The sequence below is a fragment of the Phasianus colchicus genome, chromosome 5, assembly GCF_987193195.1.
Source record: "Phasianus colchicus chromosome 5, bPhaCol1.hap1.1, whole genome shotgun sequence".
In the NCBI taxonomy this organism is placed as follows: domain Eukaryota; kingdom Metazoa; phylum Chordata; class Aves; order Galliformes; family Phasianidae; genus Phasianus; species Phasianus colchicus.
Genome location: NC_143440.1, coordinates 47,475,235 through 47,484,208, shown reverse-complemented (window position 1 = coordinate 47,484,208; position 8,974 = coordinate 47,475,235). Strand labels below are relative to the sequence as shown.

The 8,974-nt window shown below is 39.8% G+C and overlaps 1 long non-coding RNA gene across 1 annotated transcript; it reads left to right on the top strand.

The window, feature by feature from the left end:
• Positions 1 to 7,130: 7,130 nt before the first annotated feature.
• On the top strand, positions 7,131 to 8,090 carry LOC149917911 (uncharacterized). Its single transcript, XR_016467339.1, has 3 exons — positions 7,131 to 7,214; positions 7,338 to 7,433; positions 8,009 to 8,090. It is a non-coding gene; the product is annotated as an uncharacterized LOC149917911 (long non-coding RNA).
• Positions 8,091 to 8,974: the final 884 nt, after the last annotated feature.

Here is an 8,974-nt window from a genome sequence, read left to right as displayed (position 1 = left end):
CTGAAGCAGAATCTAGGCTATTGTTGGCTCCTATAAACATCCAGTAAGGAGGGTCACATGGTAGAGAACTGCTAACTCCTCTACTAACTACTTTAATCTCTCCTTGTACTGTTAAAACCCATTACCTTCCTTTCATTCTCAGTTGACATGGAAAACAGTTCAGTACCTTCTTTTTCAAATGCAAACATTCAGAAATATAAAGACTACTATAATTTTGCTTTCATTTCTCCTCTTCCTGCAGCTAAACCCCAGATACTTCAGTCTTTCTACCCAGCTCACACTCTCTAGACCATGTGAGATTTTCTTGACTTCTTGTTCCTCTACTCTGTACTTCCTCTAATTAGTCTGTATCATTCATGATAATGAGGATTAAGATGGGATATTATACATCAATTACAGACTTACAAGTAATAAACTTTGTTTTAACCCTCAAAGTAATGAGGCTGGGTTTTTTTTAATCAAAAAAGAGAATATGTCATTTGAGCCTGCTCAGCATTAAGTAATTGAAGGTTTCTCCTAGCAAGCTTACAAATAAATGGCAGAATGACTTCCACAATAAACAGGATTAGGGAAGTTTTTAAAAAGCAAAATAGTAACACAGAACAGACATTGTTGCTGGATGTTGCATATTCCTCTACTGAAAAAGAAAAGAAAAGAAAAGAAAAGAAAAGAAAAGAAAAGGAGAGGAGAGGAGAGGAGAGGAGAGGAGAGGAGAGGAGAGGAGAGGAGAGGAGAGGAGAGGAGAGGAGAGGAGAGGAGAGGAGAGGAGAGGAGAGGAGAGGAGAGGAGAGGAGAGGAGAGGAGAGGAGAGGAGAGGAGAGGAGAGGAGAGGAGAGGAGAGGAGAGGAGAGGAGAGGAGAGGAGAGGAGAGGAGAGGAGAGGAGAGGAGAGGAGAGGAGAGGAGAGAAAAAGGAAAATGTTTTGAGACTTCATAATCAGTATTTGGGAAAAAGTATGTTTGGTTAAATACTGCAAATACACCTTTTCTTTATTAAAGCACATGGCCCATTAACAAGCTGTCCCGAACTGTACATTGCCATGTGAGATGTGAACAGCTCGTGGAAGTATCAATGTTTTTCATAGACCTCACCTGTCATAACTGATGCATCTTTTATGGACCAATACATAGCACCTATCATGTCAAATAAACCACGAGCTAATCAAATCAGATACGCTGACTCTGTAGTGAAAGAAATAGCCTATCAAATCAGACACTGAATGAGTTTTAAGATACCTCCATGAGGGACTGAATTTCTTTGCTGTCCTGTTACAAGATTTAGTATTTTGTTATAATCTTAAGAAAAACTTACTTGCTTTGGTGCACGGTGATAAGAGCTATTCATTCCATTTGAAAATATCACCCATATGAAAGATGGTGATCTAGTAGAAAGGCATTGTTTTCCTATAGGTAGTTGTTAGCCTGTCTTCTCCAGGCTGAATAACACTGGGTCTCTCAACCTGTCCTCATATATCCAAATATAACGGGCAACATTAGTGATAGGTGGATGGTTGGACTTGATGATCTGAGAAGTCTTTTCCAACCTTGATGATTGTATGATCTCATGACACACTGAAACTCTTTGCTGATCTTATTCTGCTTCAGTACATCCATGTCTCTAGCACTAAGAAACCCCATTCTTAATTCAGAACTTCAGAGATCATAGAACGGCTTAGGTTGGAAGATACCTTAAAGATCATCTAGTTCTACCTCCCACTGTGGGCTGGTGTCCACCTCCCAGATCAGGCTGCTCAGAGCCCCATCCAATCTGCCCCAGGGATGGGACACCCACAGCTTCTCTGGACAGCCTGTGCCAGTGCCTCACCACCTTCTGAGTAAAAAGTTAAAACTTCTGCCTAATATCTAACCTAAATCTCCCTTTCTTTAGTTTTAAACCATTTCACCTTGTCCTTTCACTACCAGACTGCGTAAAATATCAGTCTGCCTCATACTTACAAGCTCTCAAGTACTGGAAGGCCACAGTGATGTCTCCCTAGAGTGTTCCTTTCTCCAATCTAAACCAGCTCAATCATTCTCCACAGAAGATGTGCTACAAACTTTTGATCTTCTTTGAGGCTCTCCTCTAAACCTGCTCCAACAGTTTCTCATCTTTCTTGTGCTGGGGGGCCTAGGCCTGGAAACAGTACTCCAGATGGGGTCTAATGAGGACAGATCAGAGAGGCACAGTCATCTCCCTCTCCCTGCCAGCCACCCTTCATTTGGTGCAGCCCAGGATACTGTTGGCTTTCCAGGCTGCAAATGCACACTGCTGGCTCATGTCCAGCTTTTTGTGCATCAGAACCCCATATTCCTTCTCCACAGGGCTACTCTCAGTGAGTTCTTCTCCCAGTCTGTATATTTATCTGAGATTGCTCTGACCCAAGTTCAACACCCTGCACTTGGCATATAGAACTATTTGGTTTGTGTGGGTCCACTTTCCACAGCCTATGGCCCTCTAGATGGCATCCCTCCCTTCTATTGTATCAACTGCACCACTCAACTTTGTGTCATCAGCAAACTTGATGAGGGTACACTCATTCCCAATGTCTATGTCACTGATAATGATGAACACCTGTCCCAAGATGGACCCCTGGGGTACACCACTGGCCTCCACCTGGATATAAAGTCATTGACAACAACCCCGTGGCTGTGACCATCCAGCCAACTCTTTATACACCGAATAGCCTGGGGATGATATTTAAGTCCATCTAGAGATGACTCGCAAATCCAGAATAGAGGGGATGGAACGTTTTCTCCAACTTTATTTGGTTGGCTCGAAAAAACATCTTTCAATGTAAGACTCCTCTAAAAAATAAGTTATTATAAATAAGTGTACTTCAACATGTTGATGCAGTTATTACTGCAAAAGTTCTGTTCAGGAAGACACAAAGCTGAGGCCCTTCTAACTACAAGTGTCCTGGAGATACAGACAGAGAGACTGTCAGATTTAACAACCCAGGTTTCATCAGTTGTCAAATACTGCTGTAAGCAAGCCCATTTAGAAATGTCACGTGATTTAGCAGATGTGTAGGTGTACACTGTCAGAGCCTGTTTTATTTGCTATCTTTCCTCTTTAGATGACTACAGTCACAATACATAAATAGTGTACGTCTGGATATTAAAAGACTATTATGAATCCAACTTAAAGATTTATGTGCTGTGTCAAATGAGTGTATCTTGTACATTTTACTAGCTGCAATTTAGAATATTGCTTACTGCAACTACATTTAAGAAAGGGATGCAACTACATTTTAGCTTAAGAGGAATTTCTACACCTTGAAAAAATAGTATGCGTAGGAAAATGTCAGATCTGACAAAAATGTATACTCATCCTATGTGACTAAGTAGTCATTGTGGAGCCACTACATGATTCAGATTGCATATCTGATTTTTCCATGAGACACAGAAAGTATGATTTTTTTTTTCACTGTTAGGTACTTATTCTTAAAATAGCATGCACCTTTCCTGCCCTGGAAATATCTAGTATTTGCTCTGGATTTTTCCCATGAATAGTTAGAATAACAGCTTGGCAGCAAATAAACCTAACTCTCCTGCTTCATCCAGTGCTATTAGTTTCATTGGAGAAGCAGTTTAGGATGACCTAACAAGTTATTAGTTACAGGATTTGAGGCAGCTGGTTTCATATTTGTCTCAGTCCTTCCAGGTACCATTCTAAAATGCAATGGAGGAGTGATACTGCCAATTGAAGGTACTTCTGTGGTCTTAATGCGGATTTTCTCTCATTTTTGCATGCATGGATCTTAGCAAGCTGTATTCGGGATCAGAAATTGAGGAAGTGCCTAAGGAGTAAAAATACTTCATTCTTCAGTGAACAAATCCTGACACATTCTGCTTCCTCCAAAAGAAAAAGCAAGAGATAGAAGTATTTAATTTTCCAAACACCACCAGTTTGCAAATCGGTATTAAAACTAAAAATATGAATGTTTCTTAATCTGCTTAAAAGCAGAGCCAAGAGAGTTTCTTGAAAATAAAACAAAGACCAAGCCAACACCTTTCTTTCTTCCTTTCTACTACAATAATATGGTTTCATTCCTTAATAGTAACATACGTATACAGTGGCCTACTTTCTCTTCGTGACCAGAGGTGGTGGGGGGGGAAAGGGTTATTGCTTTATTATAGCTGTGCCAAATTAACCTTCTGCCCTATTAAGGACAGCTGTGGTTTCATGCTGCACCACTTGAGCATGGTAATAATTGCTTTCCCAATCTCAGCTTGTTTTCTAATGCAAATTGTCATCTTGATTGCATGATAGTGTATTGAGAAACTTTTGGAGTGTTTATGAGAAGGGCAGGAAATGTGAGGTAGAGTTGAACTTATTTCAGAAAAGTTTATGGTTCATCTAAATTTCCTGGCCCTGTGAAGTTTAGTGTCTCTAATGCAGCACTGCATTAAGTTATTTGCCTTGCATATTCTTTGTAATTTGAATGTAATTGTCAGACAAATGTAGCTAATCTCTATGTTATTTGTTTCATATGTACAATCACAGCACCAATGAGGTCTAGGTTGTTATTTCCCATCTCACATTCAGCATCCCTGTTTCTCTGGTTGTGCACTCTGGGAATACTCCTATCCCTGTGCTCTGGATATTTTTTCCCAGTGGATACAAAGATGAGGGGTAGGGAAGGTGGTGGTGTCTGGATGTGTGAGGTGGGATTCCACAGAGATGGAGCAGGGAGCTGCTAAGTGCTCCCTCATCTACCATTAACACGGCACAAAGAACAAATCTCCTCCCCTACTTCTCAAAACTCACAGTCTGAGTGTCTTGGGAACAGACTTTAATATTTGCATGCTGTTACTCCATCCATAGAAGAGTACTCTTCTCCGGGGAGCAGTCAACAAGGCCTTAATGCAATACTGAAGCTCATTAACTGCCTGCATAGAAAGCCCAAAAGAAAGAGGTCAGCAGAGAACATTTAATATATGAGGTCTGTACCTGAGGAAAAATGCAAAAAGTCAGAAAATAACCACTCACAGAAACAGTCTGTTTGTTAGCAGGAACTATGCTGATGGCACAAACAAAACATAAATGAATACACTGCACATTTTAAAGGGAAAACCCTAAAGCAGAAATTTTAAGCGAGAAAACAAACAAAGCTAAACACTTCAGGAAACCTGATATTGTTGTTGTTGATTACATGCAGTAAAAACTAAACTGGAATGGACATGGACTGCACTATAAAATTCTCAGGTGGATGAACAGGTAATAGTTTCCAGGTAACTTAATTTTAAATAATAAAGAATATGGAAAAAAACAAACAAACAAACCATGAAAAAAAAAACAAGACCTAATGCAGAATTATGATAAATCAGTCAAATAAAGTCCCAGATCATAGCTTTGCCCCTGGAGCGAAGTCACATTATAAGATGCTGATCAACTAATTCCTTCAGCCTCTCAAGATCACAGTATTGGAAGGGGCCTCAAGAAGTCCTCCCCTCTACCCCTACCCCACAACACAACCACTTTTCACAGACGGGTGTTCAGCCTGCTTTTAAACATTGGTCTGACTTAAAATTATCTCATTTTCTTAGGCTGTAAGTAAAGCGAATTTTAACTGTGGCTAGCCATGGGAACATAGGCATGGCTTTAGAAAACCATGAGCAGTAAGAGTTACAGATCACTAAGCCTCTCCCCAGCATAAGTAAAGCTAATGAGAAGGAGAACAGCAGGATTAAAAAAACAAAACACACTTTCAGAAGCAAGAGATGAGCTGGAACTTTCAAGAAGCACAGTTTGTAAAGTAAACTTAATTACAAACAACATAATCGTACCCACTTGCCATTCATAAACTAGAGTAGTTTTAAGTAGTGGTATGGTAAGCAGGAAGAAACTTTAAACCAATATTCCTTCAACTGCTGAGTACATCCTCACAGGCCAGCTGCAGTTATGTCTTCCCAGGAGCTTTGTTTGAAGTCTTCATCTCTAATGTACCATCTAAAGTATGGATTAAAACTTTCTAACTTTCTAACTCGCTTACTTTTCATTCCTTTCTATCTTTATATTCGTACATGTTTATTAATTCATTTTATTGTATTATTTTTATTCATTTATCATATTATTTTTCCCTTTTTCCCACTGGAATTTATGATCAAGATTTTAAGATTTTTTTTTTTTTTTTCTTTTACCAGTTTTAAAAGCCCAGCTTTGAGGTTCGGGCTCCTCAAATTTTTCAAATTCTTCTCCTTGTCACCTTACATCAGAGAGTCAATATTCTTCACCCTCACATCTTTAATTTGAGCACTGGTCTATTCCTCTGATGACAGTACATAATAGCAAATAATATATTCCAGCTGAAGCTTTACTAAGGAAAGGTACACTGGAAGGAAATGTTTCATACAACTTGCAAAATTTATTTTTGGCAATACATCCCAGGATTACTTTAACTATTTTTTCAATGAAATGGCATGGTTGACAGCAGACCAGTTTATAGCCTATACCAACCCAGATTATTTTCTTCAGAAATGATTCCCAGTTGTTCCCCATCTTGCATCAGTGGGGATGATTAATCCCACCCATAAATCATTTATTTGGCTTTTTTTTTTTTCAAGTTTCACTCTGGTGTCTTTTTAGTTTCACTCTATTTTTAAGCTCATTTTTCCAATTTGTCAAGAACATTTTGAGCTCTATTCTTATGTTCAAGAGAATTTGGTGTCTCTCTTTGTTTAGTAACATCTGCAATTTTAATGTAGGAACTAACCAGTAGAAACTGGAAACCATTATCGTTATTGCTTTGAAGATGAATCATAGATGGGAATCCCTGAAAAGAACCAAGATTTCATTTCAAGTCACCTCTGAAGTGTGATGAAGCTCATGCAGATGAGCATTCAGTGTCACTTTGGACTGTTGCAGGTGGAAGCTGTTTATTCATCTCAAAGTTCACTGGTATCTCAGGCTACAGTCCATTGTGTGGGGAGGTATATCTCTTTACACCAAGGCAGCCTGCAAATGACACCAAAAAAGAGGCTTTGATTGCTGAATCCCTTTTATTACATGATTCATTCAAAAGTTCACCAGTGATGCCGTTGTCTATGTTATATATTTTTTTTCATTTTAATATATTATTAATTATAGTATTCCATTCCTCATTAAATTAAGTTCTGTGTTAATGAAAAGATTTGATTTGTTAGGCTTGTATTACATTAGGCAGGGGATTCAGCTAAGTTCTCTGGGGAGTCTGTCTGTCCTCTTCCTTAAGTTGTAAGTGGAAAAATTTCTAAAAATAATCATTACAAGCTTTGATCCTAATGAATAATTCATTAGCTAAATTATTTGGCAATATGCTTGGAGCTCCAATTGAAAGGGTTGGTTATTCTTGTCTAGAACAGAACTGCTGGATGAGTTTGGAACAGCTCAGATCCTGCACTCCATCCAACGGGGCTGTGCCAGCTCCTCCTCCAAGCTGCTGGAAGCAGTCAGGTATGCTATGTGTCCATTGGATCCAGAGCTGTGGGCATGAAGGAACCGGCTCTGATTTGGATTGTAGCTTTAAAATCCAAAATTCATATAACTTAATGCTAAAATACCTATCTCACAATGCTTTGAAGTCATTTGAAATAATTCTGGGGATAATTTCTGTGAATGTAGAGATTTCCAGGCTTGCCATCTCTGTAAGGTCAGCTATTATCAAAGTGTTAAAATATAACAGTATTGGACCGTGATCCTGAAAAGAATCACAGAAATCACAGCATTGTTTGAGGTGGAAGGAACCTTTAAAGGCCATCCAGTCCAACTCCTCTGCAGTGAAAAGGGACACCAACAGCTCAGTCGGGAGCTCAGAGCCCCATCCAGCCTGACCTTGAGTGTCTCTATGGATGAGGCATCCACCATCAATCTGGGCAACCGTTGCCAGTCCGTCATGTCCATGCTGTAAAAAACTTCCTTATATGCAATCTCAATCTCCTCTCTTTGTTTTGAAACCATTTCCCCTTGTCCTATCACAACAGACTCTTCTAAAGAGTCTGTCCCCTTCTTTCTTTATATCCCCCCATTAGATACTGAAAGGATGCTCCCATGTTTCCGGATTTTCTGTGGCCTCACAAGAGCTGACAGAACTGACAAGGACACTTGTATAGGTAAAGCTGAATGCATACAAACAAGTTATTGTTGTGTATCAGAACAATTCATGCTGGGTGCCAGAATCAAAAGGTGAATGTACAAAGATGAAGGGGGGGGGGGAAAGGGTTATGTTTTACACTGATGTCTTCTCCCCCCAGAAACAGAACTTGTCTTAAAGCTGGTTTTTAAAGGAGCAGAGAAGAGTGTGCCTAAGGACAGTGTTAAACACCTGGCTTCCTGCAGATCCTCCTTCCCAAGAGGCAGATAATCTCTTTTCCAAAGAGACCTAATCTCTCCATTAGGCTATAAACAACCCTCGTTTCAAACATCGTGTTTCAAGACTGAGCTAATAGCACAGCTGGGTATAACTACGTCAAATCGTGTGCTTACATTTTTGGTCAAAGAGGATTGTATGAGTTTGATTGTATAAGCAGGAATCCGGAGTGGAAAGAGCCACAGCGCAGCAGCCCCAATCCTGGGCTTCTTCTGCCCCCTGGCGACAACTACAGGCCTTCTGCTGCTTTTGGGGCTTAAACACACCCAGCACGTTCTTCCTCATACCCTTCACTGAAAATTTTCTCCAGCTGCAAAAGAGCGTTTCAGTATACCATCGTTATTGTTGGTATTATTAATATTACTATTACAACGGAGGGTTTTCAATATAATAAGATGTAAGTACGAATTCTCTTCCCAGACACAGGAACACAGGGCTGCGCAGGGTCCCCTCACTGACTGTGAGATTTTTGGTAATAACTTCCAAATACAAAACTCCAAATAGTGAGGTTTATCAGACTTGCCCCGAAGTACTACAAAGCTCATGTAAACCCTACCTAACCCACTCTGCTGTGACTCACTTCACTGAACAGCCGTTACCATTTTTTATTATGTGTCTGCATGATAAA